The 24,128-nt window shown below is 48.8% G+C and overlaps 1 protein-coding gene across 3 annotated transcripts in view; it reads left to right on the forward strand.

The window, feature by feature from the left end:
- Positions 1-24,128, forward strand: part of GSK3B (glycogen synthase kinase 3 beta) — a 1,215,699-nt gene that overhangs the window by 214,212 nt on the left and 977,359 nt on the right. The gene's annotated exons all lie outside the window — the stretch shown is intronic.

Below are 24,128 nucleotides of genomic sequence, written 5' to 3' on the forward strand. Positions count from 1 at the left end.
TGACCGCAGGGATAAGTTCTCCTCACGCCGCAGGCACCCAACTTTGGGGCCCTCCGCACAATGTGCACCGTTAGGTATGTCTTGAGCAATCTTCCTCGCACCCTACCATGTGCAGTGCTTCGCTGTGATGCCGGTTGCACTTAGGCTCTGTTTTAACACACTTCAATGTACCATTTGGCAGCGCCTACCAGCACAACAGTACCATGCACCCATGACCACACATGTATCCTCGCTGGCTCACCTTCCCAGTAGTGTCGTGGCTGGGCTCATCGCATCAAACTCCCAGTGAGCCACTGGCCCAAAATCCATTTGGCATATCACTGCACCTGCACACTTCCATGTGGGCCTGCTAATTATGGCAAGTGTAGCGCCCAGTTGGGGGCTCAAAGCTCCAGGTCAACGAGTCCCAAATGCTGTAGTGCGGCGCACCCTCGTTCTGTGCAGCCGAATCGGGTCTATACTGTAACAGAGTTCCGGGTATGGCCTACGGCGGGGCCCCTCGCTTCAAGATCAAAGGGAAGTGTTCCCCATCCAGCTGTGTGCCAGTCCTTCACGGGCTACCTGCATGAGCTGCCACTCGCTGGTCTCCCCTTGTTGTGCCAGCTTCCGCACAAAAACTTTCTTGTGCTGGCTGCAGGGCCTTCAGTCCCACTGAGCCCGCCACCTCCACTGCTTGCCTCGTATCACACCAGCTGTTCTATTTGCTCAGCCGAGCAGGGGAGCCTCACCACGCACTCGGCTATGTGTAGTCACAGCATAACCCGCTTGACAATGGCCTGGATTCTGCTCATCCACTATTTGGGTCTCCTCGCGTCTCCCGCTGCTACATTGTGTCTGTGTTCCACATCGCCAGTCATTTCTTCCGAATTCCCTTCTAAGGCCCCTCAATGCTTTTTATTTCGTTTCCCGCATGCAGCGGGAACCGCGCATCGAGACAGCTGGTGTGGCCGAGGGAGACTGCCTCGTCTCCGCGCTTCATCAGCCGGCTTCGCTCACAGTTGTCCTCCGCTGCACATGGTATGCCACACTCGGTCTGCCTCCGTGATTGTTCGCCCCCCCCCCCCCCACAGGTCGTTAGAGGAGCAGGGGATCGGCACGTCTTTTCAGTGGCAGGGCTTCGATGCACGCGGTACGCTTGTATCCGCTTGGCAGCTCTGCAGCTACAGCCATTTATCCTTTGTTCGCCGCCATTTTGGATACAATGTATCTTCGCGGCCGGGCACTTTGGAATCCTCTATCTTGCCGGTGTTTGCACAGCAGGCTTCACACTTCTTAGATCCAGTAGCACATACTTTCCCACGCACTCGTATCTCTTTTGATAGCAATTTGGCAGGTATTAAGCACAGTTCATTCAGGATCAGTGTCGGATCATAGGAGCAGCTCTCGCCCGCACGCCCTAATCCATGGCTGGTAAGCCACGCTCCCCCCCCACACTTGCAGGTCTATTGTATCTTTATCCACCTGTGTGCAACCTGCATCCAAAGTGGGAATTGAATGTGGTCCTCACTGCGTTATGCTATAAACCTTTTGAGCACATGGCTACAGTGGACTTTAAGTCCTTTCGTGGAAAATGACTTTTCTGATTGCGGTGACTTCGGCAAGGCGTGTAAGCTAGCTTCAGTTCTTGTCTGTAGAACATCCATTCCTCACCTTTCAGAAGGATAAGGTTGTTCTCCAGGCAAATCCTTCTTTCCTTCCAAAGGTGGCATCCGATTTTCATCAGAACCAGTTTATTTCGTTACCCATTTTCTTTCCAGACCCGGCCTCAAACGCCTAGAGGGTATTGCATAATTTGGATGTCAGACGAGCTCTAAAGTTTTATTTGGCCAGAACATCTAAACTGAGGAGCTCATCTCAGCTTTTTGTGCCCTTTGGAGACCCAAAAGGAAAGCCAGCCTCGAAAGCAACTGTCTCCCGATGGATTGCTGCCTGTATTTCGGAGGTGTATACCGTTCAAGGACTTAAGCCTCCAAAGGGAATTCATGCCCATCTTGTGCAGGGCAAGGCAGCTGCCGTTGCCTTCCAAAAATATGTTCCCAGGGAAACCATTTCCAGAGCAGCTACGTGGGCTTCCCCATCAGCTTTTTGTAAGCATTACTGCCTAGACCTGAGCTGTGGAGCCGATGCTCAGTTTGGCCAGGCGGTTCTTAAAAACCCCTTTCAGTAAGGGTTCAATCTACCAGTTTTCCTGTGAGGAGTGCTTGGTAATCTCCCAAAAATATGAAGGAAGGGGGATGGGACATAGGAGTATAACAAAGTTTCTCACCATAGTGACTACCTTACTCCTAGTCCATAGTCCCCTTTCCTCCATACGCCTGCCGCTGTCCCCTCTGAGTATCTTCTATTATTTCTTAAATGGTCTGACCTGGCGATAGAAAAAGGCTGAAGGGCGATGCGCCGGGCGGAGATGAGGGCAGGGATACGGCCGCATGCGGTACCCCGCTTAAAAAGAGGACGCGTTTTTCAATTTGATGCTTTTTACAAAAAGCGCTCTGGTCCCGTCCCACAGGACGGAATGTCCCAAAGGTATGGAAGCAAGGGGACTATGGACTTAGGAGTAAGGTAGTCACTACGGTGAATAACTTTTAGTTCTCCACATGCACACAATACACCATTTAGTCCATTATCGCTAGCCAGCGGCTAGTGCCCGTTTTGAGGCCTAGTCTATAATGGTTTGCTCGTTGGGTGGAGAAACTAGTGCATGTCTATAGGGTAAAATGATGATGCATTACAGCAGATGAATGCACTTGCTCTGAGCATTCCAGGAATGGTGGTGGGATGCTAGCTACCCGGGTGTCTTTGGAATAGTTGTCCAGAGTGGCTAGTGTGTCACTTGGCTTTCAGGCAAGATTTCCCCTCTTCCATTGTCAATGTTTGCGGTTCTGAGCCAGACGTTAATGGATTCCCATCTGTTAGAAACTTGACAAAGTTTGAACACGTTCTCAGCATGCCAGCATCCCCTCCAGTCAAACTACCAGTGGTCGTGGATCTTATCGCCAGGGAAAGAGGCGCAATTCTGCATCCCGACCCAGGATCGCTGAACCTGAAGACCTGGCTCCTGCAGCACTCTAGTTCGGTGGTTACAAGCTTCCGGTGGACTGCATGGAGGTACTCGCCAAGGAGAGGGCGTAGTCGACTTTGAAGTGGACACAAATGGAAGCATTTTGCGACTTGGTGCCGGTCGCAGAAGATCAACCCTCTGAGGGTCACGGTCCCTCAAGTACTTGCGTATTTGTTATTGGCTAAGTCGGGGATGGCGCACGCCTCCATCGTACAACTGGCGGCTAGCTCCCAGACGGACGAAGGATCACCTTCAGGGCCATATGCGTCACTCACAAGCAGTCCACAAGACCACCCCAACGTAGCTAAGCAAACGTAGATGGATACCGTAGATACCAAATACCACCACACCTAATGCCAGACTGCAGCTACCGCTAGGCAATTGCATCGGCTGCCCACATAATGGTTGCATCCAAGCACCCTACGACACCTTATTCTCAATGACCTGGACTACGGTCCCAGAGGGCGTTCAACCTACCAGTGCTTTGAGGTCATACCAATGATATGATATATAGTGTTATATAAATGCCAAATAACATCTGCCAAAGTGGTCATGTGTTTAAGATGAGTCTGTTTTACACCAAGTCTCGTTACTTTCTCCTACTTTGCATTCCACAAATGCACATGGTCTGCTCTTCCGGCATCACTACAGGGAGCTTAGAAACTGTGATGTCTAGCTTGGAGGCAAGATGTGGGCTATGGGCAGTAAATGTGCCTGCCTCCAAATCCAGGGTATGTGTTTTGCAAGAGGTCTGCCGTTGTGATCCTCTAAGGGGAGAGAGGCACACATAGAGGCTGATCGAGTGATCCTCCAAGGGGAGAGAGGCACACATAGAGGTTGATCAAACTGTTTCGGGATAAATGCATCCCTTTCTGAGCATCTTTCACCAGAACCAAGTGACTGGCACTGAGCAACTCTGTCTAGTTGGTGACCAATCCGAGGTGAAAGAGGCTGGAGTTTGCCCAGACTCTACCCCCATTTATGATTGTCCTCAATCTAGTCTGTCAAATATTGCATGAAGGTTCATGGCGTAACCGCTCCCCCATACTTCCTAGCTAGCTTTGCACTTATTTAAATTCCGAACAGAAGGCCACACAAACACGCGAGGTAATGGCCACATAGTGCAAAAAGGCTCAAACAAAGGAATAGTAATTTAAACCGCTAAAGAGGGTGACTAATTATTAACTGGAAGAAAAAATTGAATTCAATACAGAGGTAAGTAATGTTTATGTACTGGTACATTGTAAGATGTCCAGGCTTTCAGGATAGTGTTTGGAAAGATTTGAAAACATTGCTTGGTCAATATGTCTAAACTCTCCCTCCTCAAGCAGATTTGGGGCACCTGCATAAACCCTCGAGCAAACTGCTTTCCAAGCCCGTTTCATCCGTTTGTGTTGGAGTTGTGAGGCTCAATAAATTGTCCCCTTGTTCAAAGACAAAGGTGTCGGGACCACGTTTTGCCTGGCAGCCTCGGTTGTCAGTCTGATATTTACAGATCAGATACATTTTGTCTTGAAACTAGGCCGGTCTATTTCTCCATCTCAAACATGACATCGGACTGTCTTTTCCACACTCCTGGGCAAGCAGCCATTTATGTTCAGGCTTCCTTATAGGCTGTTCAAACTAAGGACCACAGAAATGGTTCCTCCACCATGGCAGTGGGCTTAAGGTACCGTAGCCCTGATTGTCCCATTAGGTATTGGGGATACCCTGCCTGCACACAATTCCCAGGAAGAAGTTTCCCCAGTGGAGCTTCTCGAGCCCGCAGCATTCCTGAAGTGTGTCACTTGGAGTCCGCCTTCCGCTTTGGCCCCTTAAACAAATTGCTGGCGTCCCTCGGTCTACCAGTTTAGTTCAGCATTGGCTGTGGGTGATTGCACCACAAGAGACACACTTTTCACACCTGCCTGGAGGTCGGGGGGGAGGGTATTAAGGAAGGTTTCCTCCACCACCTTGCACTTCTGTTGGGTCCTATTCTTCCCTCCCTGGTTGTTGAAGGGGACAAGGACGCCTCTACAGTTTGACCATGTTGCAGGAACACAGAGATCTCGAAGAAGCCCTGCTCTTCTCATTTGAAATTGGTGGATTGATGGAAGGCACAGAGCTGACCCTTCAGTGACTCCTTTCCATCCCTGTGCACAGTAAAATGAAGCAAGATGTTTAGCTTCTGTAGAGGAAGCTGTGCCACAATGCCTCCATGCACCTGGACAGGCAGAGTCGGCCTCCTTCTTGGTTGGGTGTAACCACCAAATCTTGCACATAATCTGTTCATACACCACCTTTTCACACCGAGAATGGCTGGCATACAGGGTGCTTCACTGAACTAGGGGTGACATGATATTTGCAGGCAAGCTATCATTTGAAAATGCTGGTGATGAATTTAAAGCCTCGATGATGCACTTTGTAACCTCAGCCACTTAATACAACCAGGGCTATGCAGCTGTTCGCATTTGAAGGCTGCAATTGGAGTGGGTACTTTCAAATTCAGTGTAATGGACTGGAGTAATATTAGGAGGGATCATGTGAACACTTGTCCAAGTGTGGTGTACCCTATACCTATCTTAAGTGTGCTTGTGTAGTTTGCTAACTGTAAAAGGTCTGGAAAGGGGTGCTGCCATGTGTAGCTCCGCTGAACTCTGGTATCGGAGGTGCATGGTAATGAACTATACGCAAGCGTGACCCAGGCATGACGTAGAAAACGCATCAATCCATTGTAACGTTTCAGAAAGGACACTGCCTTTAGGGGTCTGGGGGTTAACTTAGGGTGGTGCACGAGGCCGCAATGCAGAAGAACCATTGGCCCCACAAAAAATGTTGATCTCTATGTGAACGAGGGATACTCTGCAACTGGCTGCTATTGCACAAGTGTGGCTTTCCGGCGTAGATTGCCGTGTCTCCCGACTGAATTTGAGGGGTGCTGAGTTTGCCTCATGAATGGCCGGATCCTCGCCCCTTTTTGCTTTCATCTATAGCAGCGGTATTGATCTATTGCTGCTGGCCCCCTCTGGATGTTGTTTCTGCTTATCAGTCACCGGACCCCCAGGTGGGGCTAGCTACACGGTTTGACCACCACTGATCTATAGTGTTTGCTGGGCCACCCCGCAGCTTCCTAGGCCGTATGCAGCCGATGGTTCTATTGCGCGAATGAATCGCAGACTGACCAGTCTGCGATTCATTCTCGCAATAGGATCTCTGTGCTCCTACAACATGGTCAAACTGTAGAGGCGTCCTTGTCCCCTTCAACAACCAGCGAGGGAAGAACAGGACCCAAAAGAAGTGCAAGGTGGTGGAGGAAACCTTCCTTAATACCCCCCCCCCCCCGACCTCCAGGCAGGTGTGAAAAGTGTGTCTCTTGTGGTGCAATCACCCACAGCCAATGCTGAACTAAACTGGTAGACCGAGGGACGCCAGCAATTGGTTTAAGGGGCCAAAGCGGAAGGCGGACTCCAAGTGACACACTTCAGGGATGCTGCGGGCTCGAGAAGCTCCACTGGGGAAACTTCTTCCTGGGAATTGTGTGCAGGCAGGGTATCCCCAATACCTAATGGGACAATCAGGGCTACGGTACCTTAAGCCCACTGCCATGGTGGAGGAACCATTTCTGTGGTCCTTAGTTTGAACAGCCTATAAGGAAGCCTGAACATAAATGGCTGCTTGCCCAGGAGAGTGGAAAAGACAGTCCGATGTCATGTTTGAAATGGAGAAATGGGGTACTGACTCTGCTGCTTGCCTATAGAGCACACTGTCTTGCATAATGTCAATGTTTAAACATGCATTTTCTCTAACACTGCGCCCTAGCCAAAGAAGGGAGTATTGGTGCAAAGGCAGCCGCTGCAGACAGTGGCGAGGGTGGTTCACGGGAGGCGTCTGCCCTGCAGACGGGAAGCATAGTCATTTCAAACCCCGCAGTTCAGCTTTTATCGTCTCATGATGCTGCACTGGCGGGGGCTGGCACATAGCCAACGCATTGGCTGCGGGCCACGTTTCCTTCGCTCTAGACAGTCCAGAAGGGACCCGACATGTGTACCCCTGCGGCGTATATATAATCTAGGGCTGGCCGATGGTCGTGGCTTGCTGCATGCGGGCACCGCCTGCATGGCAGCGTTCCGAGAGCCCACCCTTCCCATTATGCGGCTGCCGTAGACTGACTCCTGGGCCTGCTCCCTGGCGACGGTGATGCACTGGAGAGGAGCCGCAGCTGCTTTTAATGCAGTGTGCCAAGTGCACTTGCCGTCCATCTCGGCTAAATGTTCTTCTTTCTGGACGTCGGCAGAGGTGACGCCTGTAATCTGGCGCATAGATGGCCGCAGTTGGGGCGGGCGGGGTGCCACAAGGAAGCACTCCCTCCGTACAGTACGCTTGCACATCAGGCGCACAATCGGACCATGAACTGTATGGATCGGGGGCGGGGTTGCCCTCCAAGTTTAGGGGTTTGGGGGAGAGGCTGGATAGCAGTTTTGAAAGCTGGTAGCGAGGCCATTAAACCCAGGAGGCTGATCGATATTATGGACCAAAGCAGTGCAAATAAAAGGAGCACAGAGAATGTGAGCTCAGGAGGGGCTTGACAATAGCACAAAGATGAGCTGTCTAGACCCCACAGTGTGCCCGTCTCTGTGAAATGCGGGGGATAGGACAATTTCACCCCTATTTTGGGGAATTAAAATGCAAGTGTCACAGCCGCGCTTTAAGCATCGGCTATCGCGCTTTAAAAAAAAAAAAATCCTGAGTCAGAAATGAGCGTCATGGCAGGGCTCATTTCCCGTTTGTGAACTTGGATGTGCTATTAAATGCCATGAAGCACCCCCTTTCCGTAAAGGGGGATGGCATCCGAATGAGTGCATCTAAGATGTTGTCACTCAAATGCTCTTTGTGATTTGTGCTGCTCCTTTATTTTATTGCGCACGTGAGGGTTGCAGGTGCTTTTCCTCACCTGTGCCAAAAAGAGGCTCGAGAATCTGGCCCTATCGACGTCCTTTGGCCCATTAGATGCATCTTTCACCCCAACTCGCAGGCTATTTAATTAAACAGTGAGGCTAGTTTTTGGAGGCGGGAGCCTTCTAAAAGCTGAGCCCAGCAGTTAACCCTTTAGCTTCCTCCTAGGGGCCCTATTGATTTCGCCTGGTCCTATGCGTGCACCGCCCATGCCCAGCATGCTTTCTAGCCAGCTTGTAAGAGACCATTCTCAAGTACTTGTAACAATATTTGGAATACTTGCGACACACAACTCGATGAGTGTTCTAGTCTTGGGGCGGAACGCAGTACGCAGAGTACCTTTATCATCAGCATCAGTCCTGTTTCTATGTCCCCCAGTCTTCAGCGTCAATGGCCGCTCTGCGGTGTGACAAAATGAATGTTCTACAAGAGAACAAGGATGAATAGTTGGTAAGTCCTATTCCGTCCTGCACTACTACTAAACCAGCATTTCTCCCAATCGTAAATGTGAATCGAGTACAGTCGACGGGTATGCTCCCTCCGTTTCTTGTGGGCAGACTATACTCTTCAAGAGGGGTGCACACACATCTAATCAGCAATAGTACTGGGGTATCAAACTAAAGGAACGTCCAACCATGGTCCTATAAAAATACAAATTTAAACTAAAAATACAAACACACTAATCCAGAACCGTATGTAGTATCCTGGGTCACCTGTAAGTCAGCCAGCATGCCGGAACAAAGTACTTTGTCTCTGGTTAGAAGTAGGTTAAACAGCAGAGCATGGATTATGCATCCTTCCAGTGCAAGCTTCCATCCTGAAGTCCTGACCCACTGTCCATCTCAGAATCTCCCGCCCCTTCCATTCCACATTCCATCAAGCATTCTGATAGCAGCTGACCATTCATACACCCAAGGGATCAACACTAAGGGATACAAAAGCAGCAAACCTACCTACACTCCAAACCCCCCCCCTCCCCACCACCCACAAATTCTGTGGCAATAACCAGTGCTGCCATCTTTGTGCAGGAGGTGCTCGGGGAAAGAGGAGAAGCCTGTGCCGCCCATAGCTACCCTCCTGCTGTCCACCCACAATGACTGCACTTAGCCCCCTCCTGGGCACTTTGGAACGCACTTCCTGGCACAAATACCTCACTCCTGGCTCCCTCGTGGTACTTTGTGCAGCGCCTCATCACCAACATCTCCAAGTCTTCAGTGGCCCTGATCTTTCCATGGGGTACTCCTTTAATTATCACTTGTCGGCAAAATATAGTATCCTGGGTCACCTGTAAGTCAGCCAGTACGCAGGAACCAGGCAAGTACAAACAGTACTTTGTTTCAGGTTAAAAGTAGAATGTTAAACAGGAGATCAGGGAGTATGCTTCCTTCAAGTCCAAGCTCCCATCCTGAAGTGCCAACCAACCGCCCATCTCGGAATCTCCAGCCCCTTCCAGTCTATCCGGTATTTCGATAGCAGCTGACACTCCATGCACCCAAGGGATCAACACTAGCATTTACAATACCACACACTATAACCTACAACTTGTAAGAGCAGGCATAGAAAATTCAGGCTTTGTAATGAAAGGGGACACTCCGGGTCTGAAGAGATGCACGTGCAATTTCAACAGCTGTGTTGGGTTAAATGAAGGTATTTTAAGGAGTGCAATCTTAAATGTCACAAGGGCCCTTTAAGGCAGCTCAGTGGGACAGAATCACTTTACCTTCCGAGGCTTGTTCTTGGTGTTCAGCATTGGTGACTGGCTTCCAGGTGCTTTTCCCAGTTCTCGGCAGTATTTGAACAGGTAAATCCAGTGCTGAGACATATGAAACTATTCTAGCGTGTTCAGTGTGCGTTGGAGACTGGCTTCATGTGGGTTGAGTTAGCATTCAAGATAGATCAATGAGTGGCTTACAGCATATTCCAATGGCTAGAAGTGTGAGTTACAAAGTTTTCTCTGGGGATCCTGCAGAAGCTTCACAAGTGACTTGAACACAGTTGAGTCTGCTGAACGAGGGGCCCCAGGTGGGAGAGGGGCCCCAGCTATGTTTTTAGTTTTTTAATTGAATGTATAGAGCTCTTAAAATGACCAGGAAATAAAAAGGTTAGAAAGTAAATGGGTTTTTAGGCTCAAACGAAAGAGGATAGGATGAAAGTGAGCAGGTGCAAAAGAGGCAAGAGGTCAGAGTAGCATGAATGGAGGGTTAGAATGCTGAAAAGATGGAAGGAGCGGAGTGTCATTTGTGTAGAGATGGGGAGGCAAACTTAAGTAATGGGAGAAAGACTGAAGGAAGTAACAAGAGACTGGTTTAAAGGGAGAAAGCGGGTACAGGACAGAGCCCTGGGGATGCCATGGCAGAGGTGGACAGTACGAGAAGGTTTGCCAGCCCAGGAAACAGAATAAGTGCGATCAGACGGGTAGGATTGAATCCAGCGCAGAACAGTCCCAGTAAAACCAAGAGGAAAGAGAAGATCAACAGTGTCGAAAGTGGCTGACCAGTGGAGAAGCATTGAGGAGATTGTTTTGCTTAGCATGCGGAAAGGAGCGAGTCGCAGAGAAAGAGTAGGGTGGTCTCGGCGGAATAGCAGGGGCGGAGACCATATTGAAAGCAGGAAAGAATTGAGTTTGAAGCAATGAGGAAAGTTGAGCAAACAAGGAATTACAGAAGTTTAAATAGTTAAGGGAGGAGTGATATCGAATGGAAGTTGGAAGGGAGCAATGGGTCAAGAGGAGGTATTTTGAAGATGGCGAGAATGGTGGCATGCTTGAACGAGAAGGGTGTGACGAATTAACTTCCAGGGCACTAGTGATCCAGGGATGAATATCGGTTGCTAAACCATCAATCACCCCCACACCTCTAGTACACCAGAAGGGATACGAACAGATTACAGAACAATTGAATTATAAGGCCTCCTTGTCCAATTTTGGTAACGTGGACGGAACAGCAGGGTTATCTCTGAAAGGTCGTGGTTCGTTGGTTAGTTGCAACACAGCAAAAATACAATTACCCAATGATAAAATGGACTGTGCAGCGAAGGTGGTAAAAAATATTACTACAACAGACAGTTTTAGCACACTACAATTACAACCTACAATCTAAAGGAATGCAGAGGACAGACCGTTGCATGAAGGAAAAGGATGCACTCTGGATACTAACGGGAGGGTAGTTGGTAATCAGTCTTATAATTCAAGAATATTTGGTTCCTGCACCAAAGGGGCAAAGGGTTGTAACAGTCTCTAGGGGCCTTCGCAGAAGGACCAGTGGGGCAGAAACACAATGTACCTGGTGCTGAAGAAATTCTTGGTGCTCAACAGCATCGAGGTGGTTCCAGGGCACTTCACAGCCCTTGAGACTGAGTTGGTGGCGGGAAGACATCTGCGTATACCAGGTGGCAGGCAGTTCGGCAAGCGAGGCTGGATGGCTATCTGCAGGCTGTCCGGCGCAGCGGCTCGGGGCCAAGAATCTGTCTCTGTGCTGGTTGGCCGATTTGGAATGTTGGTCGAGGCGTCTCGGACTGCTTTGGTGACAAGTGTGTGGTGCAGCTGAATGTGGTTAGAGGACTCTTCTCTCTCAATTGTCCTTAAAAAGATGGACGCTGGATGATGCTTTTGTGGCAATCCTCCTAGCTTCTTCACAGGGCTCATGTCCTTTCAAAGCGCACAGCCCAAAGCTCAGGATGGTGTTGGCAGGCAACAGCATTATCCATTGTCCAGAGACTCTCTGGCACTTCCCACCTAGGAAGCTTGCTGTCAGAACCTAGCAGGGCATGCTGTGTGCTGGTTGGGTAGTGGTTCTGGAGCTGCTGGATGGGTCCTCGGAGTCGGGTATCTCCCTCTGTTCCCTGGGAGATGTTTAGGGGAGGGATCTTGCTTCCCTCTTGGAACTCCTGGCCTTCCTTCACTGGCAGAAGGTGTAAGTTAGACTGTACCTTTTTAGCTCTGGTTCAATGAGTCCTTACTCCTTGCGAAGTCTTCAGATCTGATCGGTGAGGGGCTCAGCCCTCTTTTGAAGCCAAACGGGGCCCAGGGATTGGTGTAGGCCAAGCTTAATTTAAGTGAGCCAATCCAACAATCCTTCAGTGATGCTTCAGGTCAGAATGAGAGCGCTTAGCAACAGACGGAGGAAGGATAACAGTCCCACCCATCTTCCTGTCTGCTGTACATCAAAGTGTCTCCATAATTAACTGAGCCCTATGCAGCGCCTGATCACAACATGGGCCTCCTTTGAATTAGGGGGTTGCAAGCAGATGTTTGTCTCCTACAATTCCCATACTTCCCTGCTCTGAAAGAAGTGGTTCCAGACAGGACATTTACTGCCCTTTCATACCAAGGACGGGTGTTAGTACCAAGTTGACAAATTGCATTACGAAGGTGTTGGCGCTTGGTCTCCATTGTCACTTCCGGCACCTAGGCTCGCTAATTAACATTCTTCCGTGTTTGCAGCCACCAGCAAGGTTTGACAATGGAGATACAAATCCATGGGGCCTTGAAATTCTAATCCGGCTGCCCGCCGCCAAAGGCTTTTGAAGTACCCGCAGCTTTCTGGTGTCAGCTACACATGACTGGGGAGGGTGGCGCTTGTAAGCTGTATCCTCCCACAGTACATGCCGATTTTTCTGCTTTGCGGTGAACGTGGAAAATATGTGCGGGAATGGCCCCACATATTGATCTCATTCATTCTTTTAAATAAACAAAAAAGCCATGGCGGGCACACGCGTGCCATGCGGATGGGCGAATCCATCAGAGGGAAAGGATGAAGTTAAGATAACTATTTCTGCCTATTAAAGTAACCAATCTGCTTTTGCTACTGAGACCAGGATTCAAACTCCGATCAGGACCAAAGCAGAGTGACTTACCCACTAGACTACAGCAAAGTCTGGTTAGAACAATAGTGAATATTCCTGTCTAGTTGTACTCTACAGAAAATATTAAAGAACAGCCCAGTAAATATGTGCACCTTTTCTAATTTGCTTGCAATGTTATGGGGAACGCTCATTTCTTAAATGATGTGTTGATCTCCCGGAATATAAATGTTTATTGGGGTGGGAGGGATTGCTGAGATCACACGGATAATGGTACACAGGGCTGTTAATTATTAAGTAAGAGTCATGCTGCTGTTGAATGCAGACAAGGAAAGGACTAAACCAAAATCCTGTGTGCCTTAGAGCCCAGGAGACTGTCCAGAACCCCCATGAGAACCTTTGTGGTCTCGATGAGAAATCAGACTTTGGAGTCTGGGATCTGGCCCATCGAGGGCTTTGATAAAGTCCAAAACATTGATGCCATCCGTGTTGAGATCATCAATGCCATGTGTCAAAGCCATCTGAGTAAAGACCATATACCTTTTTCCCTCTAAACCTGCCATTGTTATTAAGGAGGTCAAATGTCCCAGAAGCCCTGATCTCGGAAGAGTTGAGGCTAAAAGACTTATATGAAACCCTTCAGTCAGCCAGTGGGATTGACACTTCACCAGAACTTGAATTTGGTAAACTGAACCCAGCAGAAAACGCTGATGCCTCATACAGACATCTTATTTCGAAGGGATTGGTTCCTCCGACGTATTCCTCATCTATGACTGGTAATCACCACAGCTGTGTTGCTTCGGAAAATTTTCGGCACCTGCGTTGATGTCTACTGTCCTCGAGGGCCTCCGTTGAGCCGACATCACCGGATGTTATAAGTAGGACACACGACGCCCGTAGCCTCGCTTTCGTTTTTTCTGAGAACGTGTTCGCTTTGGAGATCTCAGCGTGCCTCGGTTCTTTTGTTCTATCGCTTCTTCAAACTTGTTTGTATTGTGAAGAAATCATGTCTTCGTCGTCTTCTACCCCGTGGTCGGGATTCAAGAAGTGTCGGGTCTGCGGTTCCAAGATGTCTCTTACGGACCCGCACGACACCTGCCTCGGTGAGGACCACGCCACGGATGACTGACTATTGCCAGTCGTTAACATCGAAGGCCTTGCAGGAGCGGAAGAAGCTTTCTGTCGGTAGGGTTTCCAAGCCCCGAAAGTTGAAATCCGCTGGGCTTTCGACCGACGATTCGAGAGGCAACTCTCTGCGTCATCGGCGTAAGTCCAGGGGGTTTCGGTCCCGGAGTGGTTCCCGCCATTCTTCTGCCTCTTCGAGGCACTCGCCGAAGCACCGTCACTGGTCGCCTTCCCCGTCCTCGTCTGAGGACTCGGCCTGTCGGCAGGTTGCTTGTCCCAACAAGCGCTCTTCTCCTGCGGAATGGGATGCATTTCGTACGGAGATGATGGCGATGTTCCAATTGCAGGGCTCAGTTCCATTCGCGTCTTCGAGGGAAGACGGCAAGGAACGCCCTAGGGCCACCGTTAGCACGCCTTCGGGCTCGGGCGGTCGGCGCGATCCCCGGGAACCTTCGAGGTCCCGGTCGGACAAGGTGGATCGCTCTAGCTATGCCCGCTCCAGGTCCCAGTCCTCGACACCCTTGAACCCGGTAGAGCCTGTGAGGTCTTCTAAGAAGATGTCGGTGCCATGTCTGTCGACGGAATCTCTCTAGGCCTGTTTCGAAGCCATCAGCGTGACGTCGACGCCGATTCTGTCAACACCTTTTGAGGAGGCTTTATCCGAGGTACCCCGGAGACCGGTGGAACCCCCGAGGAAGGCCCTGGCCAAGTCGAAGAATGTTTGTGCCTTTTTCTGTGCCCCATTCCAGCCTCTGGATTATATTTCTGAGGTGGATGAAGGGTCTGAAGGTTTGATTCCTGATGAGGTTCCTGACAAACTCTTGTCTGGTCATAGCCAGTTGGAAGACCTGCGTCAGTCTTTGCACGACACCAGTGGTCTCGATACCTCCCCGGAGATAGTTTGGCAGGCCTGAGCCTGGTACGCATGCTGAATCTTCATACAGGCGCCTCATGTCGAGGGTGACTGAGTCCTTGGGGTGGTCAGCGCCACCAGTGGATTTTCTGCAGGATGACCTGACGGATATCCTTGACCAAGGTCCACCCACTGTTGCCATTCCATATGGCTTTACAGAGAAGGGTGGCGGCGGCTTGGACTGCTCGAGTGTTTCACGATAGTGAGCAAGTTGTTGCCTAAAAAATACCGTCCAGCCAGCAGCGACCCCTGCTACTTGACTACACACCCCACTCCGGAGAGTTTGGTGGTGCAGGTGGCTATGGCCCCAGCAAAGCAGGCGTCGTACCCTACCATCCCTCCTGATGGGGATGACCAACGTTTTGATGGCTGGGCGAAGAAAGTGTTTTCTTCAGGGGGTATGGCTTTACAGGCAGCCAACTCCATGTGTGCTTTAGCACGTTTCACTTGCACTCTGTGGAATTGTGTGTCGTTGGCGGCTGAACATATTCCCGAAGGGGAGGAACGGGATGGTTTTCTTGGCCTCGTTCAGGATGGCAAGGATGCCATGTGTGAATCCGTTCAGTCGGGTCTGGACATGGCAGACTGTATCAGTCGGTCCATGGCGGAGAGCACCGTGATGGGCAGATTTGCGTGGTTGTGGTAGTCGGTTTGCTCCTGACATACAAGCCTGGCTTCTCAACATGCCCTTTGATGGTGTACATCTTTTTGGCAGCAAGGCTGATGAGAGACTTGACAGGTTGCAGATCTAGCGGACAGCAATGGAAGGGAGGTTCCTTTCGATACTAATCTTTTTTGGTCGATCGAGGGGAGCGGCCAGTCAAAGGGGCCAACATAGGAGTACCAGAGGTGGAAAACAAGGTACTCTAGGTGCCAAAGCCGCTGGGGCAGTTACCTCTTTGCCCTCGGGCACTGCCGCAGCCGCTTCAGCTCATTCATGAGGCCATGTCCCATTGTTTACCGGTTGGGCGAAGGCTGGCGCAGCATCTTGTAGTATGGCGTGCCATTACTTCAGATGTGTGGGTTCTGGAGATCATAGCCCACGGCTACTGTCTTCCTTTCCGGCAGAGGCCTCACAACAATCCACCAGGGAATCTCTCCTTGAAGAGTCCGGATCCGCTCCTTGCGCAGGAAATACAATCCCTGCTGAAGAAAGGCGCCATAGAACTGGTGCTTGTAGCGGAGAGGAACAAGGGATGGTATTCCCCATATTTTTTGATGCTGAAAAAAGACAGAGGATTGAAACCCATCATAGACTTGCGTGGTCTGAACAAGCTCCTCAGGAAGGACAAGTTCAAGATGGTTACTCTTTCTCCAGTCCTCCAGACACTTCAACTTCAGCACTGGTTGGTGTCTCTCGACCCCAAGGACGCTTACTTTCATGTGCCGATACATGCCAAGCACAAGTACCTGAGGTTCGCGGTTGGTGACTCGCACTTTCAGTTTCGTGTCCTGCCGTTCGGATTGACCTCTGCCCTGAGGTTCTTCACCAAGCTCATGGTGGTGGTGGCAGCGTATCTCAGGAAAGGGGGGATTCAAGTCTACCCCTACCTGGACGATTGGTTGATGAGGGCGTGCTCTCCTGAGCAAGTCCTGGATCATCTGTCCATCACCTGCCACTCCCTTCTCAGGCTGGGCTTCTCCCTCAACTTGAAGTCCCACTTGACACCTACCCAGCGGCTCCAGTACATCGGAGCAGTGCTCGACACATCCCTTGGGCTGTGTTTCTCTTCCCAGGTGAGGGCTTCTCACATTCTGAAGATGGTGAACAAGTTTCAACATGCCCAGAGTCTCCCGGCGTTCGAGTTCTTGAGGTTGCTCGGCCTCATGGCATCCTGCATTCTCCTGGTGCCAGAGGCCAGGCTGCGGATGAGATCTCTACAGTGGGCTCTCAAGATGCAGTGCTCACAGTCCTCCGGCAGGATGTCGGATTCCGTTCAGGTGCTGCCCTCGGTCGCCCAGAATCTCCTGTGGTGGGCCATCGAAGGCAATCTGTTGAAGGGGGCTCCATTTTGGCCACCCTGGCCGGAGGTGACGATCGTGATGGACGCATCCCTCACGGGATGGGGAGCTCATGCCAACGAGCTGACAGTCGACGGTCGTTGGTCTCCGGAGTCCAGACTCCATATCAATCTGTTGGAGCTGAGGGCCGTCAGGCTAGTCCTGAAGGCTTTTCTGCCGTCTGTGCGGGGGAAGAATGTCCCGATTCTGACAGACAATACAGTGGCCATGCACTACCTCAACAAAAAGGGGGGGGGGCAGGGTCTCTCCCTCTGTGCAGAGAGGCGATGCAGCTCTGGTTCTGGGCCATCCAGCAGGAAATTTCGATCTCGGCAGTTCATCTGGCTGGAGACAAACGCAGTGGCGGACGCTCTGAGCAGGCAGAGCATGGTCTCTCACGAGTGGGAGCTGGCTCAGGAGAGTCTCCTGGAGATCTTCACCCTTTGGGGGACCCCACAAGTGGATCTGTTTGCCACCAGTGTCAACCGGAAGTGTGCAAGATTCTGCTCGTGGGAATTTCCTCCAAAAGGAGCCTTAGGGGACGCGTTAGTGGTGGAGTGGTCCTTCCCACTGCTGTAGACCTTTCCTCCAGTCCCCGTCATCCTGCAAGTGCTGCAGAGGTTCGGTTCCCGGATGATACTCATTGCTCCGGCGTGGGCCCGGAGGACGTGGTATCAGGACCTTCTCGACTTGTCCATCTGCCCTCCACGTCGTCTTCCCTACCGAGACGATCTGCTCTCACGGGAGGGGGGGGGGGTCAGGTTCTCATCCAGAGGTCAGATCTCTCAACCTTCACGCTTGGTTTCTGAAAGGTTGAGGTATAAGGATTGGGACCTCCCTGAAGACGTGATGGAGGTGTTTCTCTCGGCCAGAGGGCAAGCAACAAAGTCCCTGTACCGTTGCCGTACGTAAGTTCTGCGACTGGTGCAGGGTTAAGAATGTGGATCCTTTTGCATGTGACATTTCCATGGTTCTGTCTTTTTTGCTTTCCTCAGCCCACAGGGGCCGTTAAAGTGGGTATCGTTAAAGGTTACCTGGCGGCGCTGTCCATATTTAAGTCCTCGTCTGAAGTGTTCCTATTTTAAAATTCCTTTAATTTCTCAGTTTCTGAAAGGGCTCACTGTGTTCCCTCAGTCACCTTTCCAGGTGACCGGTTGGGATTTGAACCTAGTTCTCAAGTTTCTGATGGGTGCTCCGTTTGAACCTTTGCGTTCATGCCCTTTGATACTTTTAACTCTTAAAACTGTATTTTTTGTTGCGTCGCTTCCGCTCGCTGAGTGAGTTACAGGCACTTTCAGTTAAGCCACCCTTCAGTGTGTTTCATAAGGACAGGGTTGTCCTTAGAGTTCGTTCTTCCGAAGGTGGTGTCGGAATTTCATTTAGGTCAGAAGGCTTTTCTTCTGGTATTTTATCCTCCTCCACATCCTGGTAAGGAAGAGGAGAGGCTCAATAAGCTTGATCCTAGGAGAGCGTTCAGCTTTTATATTTCACGCATGTGCCGGGTCAGAGTGGACGATCAACTCTTCATTGGTTACACTGGAAAGCGTTTGGGACAAGCTGTGACGAAACAGACTGTCTCGCTGGATTATTCTGGCTATTTGAGTGTTACCGCTTGGCGGGTAAGGACCCACCGGTCGGCTTGCAGGCCCATTCTACCAGGGGTATGGCTGCCTCTACTGCCCTACAGAGGGGTGTTCCTATTCGTAACATCTGTGATGCAGCCACCTGGGCTTCGGTACATACTTTTGTACGTCACTACTCCCTCGATTCCATCCGTGGGCAGGATCTAGCCTTTGGCAAAGCGGTCCTTTACTCTGCAATTTGATTGGGCATTCTAAATTTTTTTTCTAAATTCTTTTCCCACCTCCTTGCATTGGTACTGCTTTGGGAGTCTGTCATAGATATGGAATACGTCGGAGGACCCAATCCCCTCGAAGAACCAGTTACTCTTACCTGGTAACGTTCTTTCGATGGGATGGTCCGACGACGTATTCCATATCGCTCCCTCCCTGTCTTCCCACTACATAATTTCTTATGCAATTGCAGCTTACGTTTCTGCAAGGCTGTGTGTGTCAGGCTGGCAGAAGACTGGTGCCACACGTTCTGGGAAAAAACTACAAGTGAGGCTACAGGCGTTGTACGTCCTACTTGTAACATCCAGTGACGTCGGCCCTCGGAGGAGGTCCTCGAGGGCGGGGTATCGACGTCATCAACACAGGACGCAGACGCCGAAGATTTTCTGAAGCAGCACAGCTGTGATAATTACATGTCATAGATCTGGAATAAGTCGTCTGACATCCCATCGAAAGAACGTTACCAGGTAAGAGAGTAACTTGTTCTTTGCTGAAGCGGAAGACAAATGGATCTAAAGATGAATACGTGGGGGGAACATCCAGTCGAAAGAATATTACCAGGGGGGGGGGTGAGTAACTTTTTCTTCTGTTGTCAATTTAAAAAAAACATAGTATATAAATCTTTGACTCCATCTTGACCCATCTCCCAGAAATTCATAATTGAGAAATCACTTACCCGAATCAGCGGATTGGCAACATGTCAAAGTAGTGTCTGATATTCATTGCCCCACTCCCGTGCTGGAACATGGTGGTAATTATCTCAATAGGGTTCCAGCACCCTATTGTTGCTCCCGTGAGCTCATTTAATTTAAAAAGGGCACTTCTCCAACCGCGCCAGATCGGGGGGAGTACTTGAAAGGCTCCCCGAGCTGGCGCCTTAACGGGTTAATGGAGCCCTGGGGGACTATGGCGCCCTGGGCGGTCGCCCTAGCCTGCCCTGCCCTCAGGACAGCTCTGTTTGGCACCACTGTATCTCTCATGAGTTAACGAGGAGTTCTGGAGCATAGGATGGGGTGCAGGCCTCAATGGTTCAGGCATGGAGCATGTCGCATCAGCTATGTTTTTACCCAGCTGAGTCAGGTTAAAACTCTGCGGTGTTCTAAACACCCACTTGTAATTTCTAGCATGTCGTGCTTTGCAATTTGCAGTGTGGAGTTAGAGCTTCAATTATGAGTATAGCGCTCACTATAAAGATTATACTGCTTTATGTAGCATATTGTGGAGCATTCTGCTATTGCTATATGGTAGTGTGATCTTTTATACTGGAATCAACATTTTATTTTTACAACAGACAAGATAGCACAATACGAGTCAAATACCCAACAGTGCTACATAAATGGAGTATACCATGTAACTGGACAGTAACAATAATAAATTAGTTAATAAAAGCTAACCAATGAAGTCAAGGGAGAGGAGAGAAAAAGAGGAAGGAGAGGAGTCGGAAAAAAGTAAGACAAAAGACACACGCAATATTAACATTCAGAAGCATGTATCAACAAGAACATTACATATCACTATGGTTATGAGAGTCATGGTCTACACAGAAATTAATGTATTGGATCATAAAACATTGGCAAAGAAGTCACCAGATAATGGAATTTGCAGCCTGTAACACACACATCAGCCATATACATCAAGGAAGCTTCCCCATATGTCCCAAAACGTATCTGTCGCCTGCTTGCTTGTAGATAACTTTCTCATAGGTGGAATGGAGAGCAACTCCTCCACCCAGTCATCAATATAAAAGGAGCTACTCGATTTCCAGGATCTTAATATAATTTTCTTTGCAATCGTGCAAGCACAGAGAAGCCAGATTTTCTCGCTGAATGAAACTCCCTTTACTAGAGACACATCCTCCAGAACCAGTAGAGAGGCAGTCATAGGGATTGTACAACACAGGATCAAACCCAGCCTTTCGCAGACCCCCTCACAAAATGTCTGTCTTTGAACAGAACCAGATCAAATGACACAGGGTACCCCTTGCATTTTTACACTTCCAACATAGTTTGTTCTCCAGAAGGTGTCTTTTGAATAATCGTACAGGTGTCCAACAAGACCTACAAAGGAGCTTTGTTTGCGAAGCTCTTGAGTCCCAGTCAATACTCACTAGGCAGGTTTTACCACAGCATCGCTGCCAACAATTCAAATCAATATCTTCCACTAGTTCTTCAGCCCAGATGGTTGGCAACCTCAGGTCCCCTTTACGACAAGCCTTTAAGACTGAATACATGGTAGCATCAGGATGCGAGGCACTCTTGCATGTCAGCAAAGCTGACCTAGCTACATTCGGAGCTGCCAATTGAGACACTTCCAAGCGTGCAGCAATAATGCTCTTCAATCTCCTATATTCTACATAGGTGCATTCAATCATGTTAAATGAACGGCTCAGTTGTGCAAACGTTATCCATTTGTCACCTTCAATCAGATCTTTAAGGTATTTTATTCCCTTTAAGGAAACCACCCTGGCCAAAATAGGAATTTTCCTTGTGATTTCAAAGCCGGGTTGAGCCAGATGGACACATCAGGGAACAGGTAAGGCTCAGTACTCACGCGTTTAGAAATATCACGCCAACAGTCCTGTAAGAACTCACTCAGTGGATTTATCCCTTTTTAGAGGATTTTTTTCTTGGTCGTCAACAGGGCCTTCGGCTCTAACTGTGATAATGCACTGCACTACGAAGTTATTCTTTGTGCTTGGTCTTCATCTGTTTCAATGATCTTGCATAGGTGACGAGTTGTGAATGACCGATGATGGTCAATAAAGTTTGGTAAATTCATTCCACCTTGCTTTAAGGGGAGCTGCATTTTCCACTTTGTGGGTCTTGGTGGCTTTCTGTCCCAAATTAACTTTTGCATAATCCCGTCAATTTCTTTAAAAAGATGTCCTGGTACTTTGATGGGAAGCATAGATAAAATATAATTTACCCGTGGTGCTAAATTCATTTTTATACAATTGATCTCCACCCCTCCCCCCCTGTGGATAGTTAAGTCCCTACTTATCTAGGTCCGATTAAGTTTCGGTAAGATTAATTTTTGTCAACTTTGTCACTTCCAGAGCTATCCAGATATTTCATCCTTTCTGGACACCAGATGAACTGGAAATGAGCACAAGTGTGTCTCGGGCAAATATTGTTCACTGGGAGGATTTCTGACTTGCCCCATTTCACCTTATAACGAACTAAGGAAAATTGCTGGATATCTCACATCAGGTGAGGTATGCAATTTGCTGGATCCTGCAGGGCCACCAGCAGATCTGCGTAGAGCCAGAGCAAACTTTCATGATTATTCCCAATCATCGGTTGAAGACAATCGGCTCGCTGTAGCACTGCCAATGGCTCCATTGACAAGATGAATAATGGTGCCGCAAGCAAGCAGCCCTGTCCTGTACCCCTATGAAGCCGGAAAGCGTCCGAAATAAGGCATTTTTAAGTACACTTGCAGATTTGTGTATAACAACCGTACCCAGCGCTTGAAGTCTTGGCCAAATTTAATTTTGTGTAAGCATGAAAACAGGACCGCCGCTCCACACGGTCAAATGCCTTCTCTGCATCCAGCGAGACCACTGCAGCGGCATTTGATTGTCTATGTCCATGCTCAAATTAACAGCCGTCTCATATTGTCGGCCACAGCCCTTCCAGAAACAAAGCTGACCTGGTTCCCATGGATAATGAGGGTATCACTGGTTCCAGTCTCATAGCCAAAGACTTTGCCAGAATCTTGCCGTCAGTATTAATTAGACTGATTGTCCTGTAGTTTTCACATCTTGTGGGTGACTTATCGTTTTTTCTTCAAGACCGTTATCAAGGCGTGCTGCACCGTATCTGACATGGAGTCGGTCTCAAAAGCATTGTTATAAACATCACAATGAAGTTGCAGAGCGTGATCGGGCAGAATCTTATAAAACTCCACAGGCAATCCATCCATGCCTGGAGATTTGCCCATGGTAGGTTTGGAGATGGCTAGACGAATATCTTGAACTACCATTCCCCCTTCAGGACTCGCCATTTGATCACTTGTCAGTTTAGAAATTTGTAATGAATTTAGGACATTTCTGATCACATCCATCTCACAAGTCAGATCCGACATGTAGAGTTTTTCCTAAAAGTCGTGGAATAGTGTATTCTTTTTGTTGTGTTTTCAAGACATCACTTGGATTCCTAATTGCATTGATAAAACGATCACTCTCAGCTACCTTCAGCCTGTGTGTAAGGAGTTTGCCTGCTACCTCCCTGTGCTCGAAATAATTTATTCTCTGCCTGAACAAAGCATAGTCTACCTGGTCTGATATTTATTTAATTCAAATTTTGCCTTTCTCATTTGAGACTTGGTTCCTTCGTCTTGGCTTGCAGCAAAGCAATTGTCCAGACGCTTAGCCTTTGCAGACAGTTTCTGAATTTCTTCAGCCTTCTTTTTCTTCTGTTTGCCGGTTTTAGACATCAGTACACCACGCACAAAACATTACATTTCTTTCCAGACTGTGGAGACTAGACTGCGATATCCTCTGTCTTATTAATTTGAATGAAGTCTTCAAGTTCTTCCACAATTTCGTCTTTAATATGTTTAGAAGAATATTTTAATTCATGCTCCATCTTGATGACTTGACCAGAGTATGCTGCAAGGAAAGATGTAGGGATACAGGTGCGTGGTCTGACAAGGCAATGCGCCCGATACTTGAATCAAAACAACTTAAAATCACTTGGCCCAAGGTCAAAAATAAGTCCATACGGGAATAGGTATCATGACACGATGAGTGGGAGCTATAGTCTTTCAGACGGGTGCTCCAATCTAAAGGCCTCTTCTTCGGAATACGTGAGCAGTCCCCATTTGAGTGGTGTAACGCTGGATCCAACACTTGGTTAAAGTCACCAGCCAACACAATTGCACTAACATTATAGCTTGAAAGCAATTGCGCAAGCTCATGGAAAAAAGGGGATCATCCAAATTGGGTGCATACACATTGCATAATAACATTGATGTATCTTGCACTTTAATCAAGATGCAAACAATCCTGCCTTCCTTGTCTGTTTTGCTCAGGGACTGATAAAGGCAGGTTTTTCTTAAATTAGTATTGAAACGCCTCTTTTACTAGTTCAGTAGGTCGGAAAAATGTTTGGCCTACCCACCCTTGTTGAAGTTTCTCAGCCTCTTTATCATCCAGATGTGTCTCCTGGAGGAAACAATGTCGCAAGACGTGGATCTTAAATAAGATGAGACTTTAGTGCGTTTCACAACAGTCTTTAGGCCATTTACATTCCATGAAACAATATTAAGATTTACAGATCTAGAATTCATATTGCACATTTTAATTGGAGTCAGAAAAAAGTGTGATCAATATAGAACAGTGAGAAGAAAAGAAATGTCACAAAAAGGAAAAGAGAATTAAGGACCCACACCCCACCTGGGCATGAGTTAACCAGATAACTCTGGTACGTACTAGTTACAA

This window comes from Ambystoma mexicanum, chromosome 7p, assembly GCF_040938575.1.
Source record: "Ambystoma mexicanum isolate Mex_15411 chromosome 7p, UKY_AmexF1_1, whole genome shotgun sequence".
Classification (NCBI taxonomy): Eukaryota; Metazoa; Chordata; class Amphibia; order Caudata; family Ambystomatidae; genus Ambystoma; species Ambystoma mexicanum.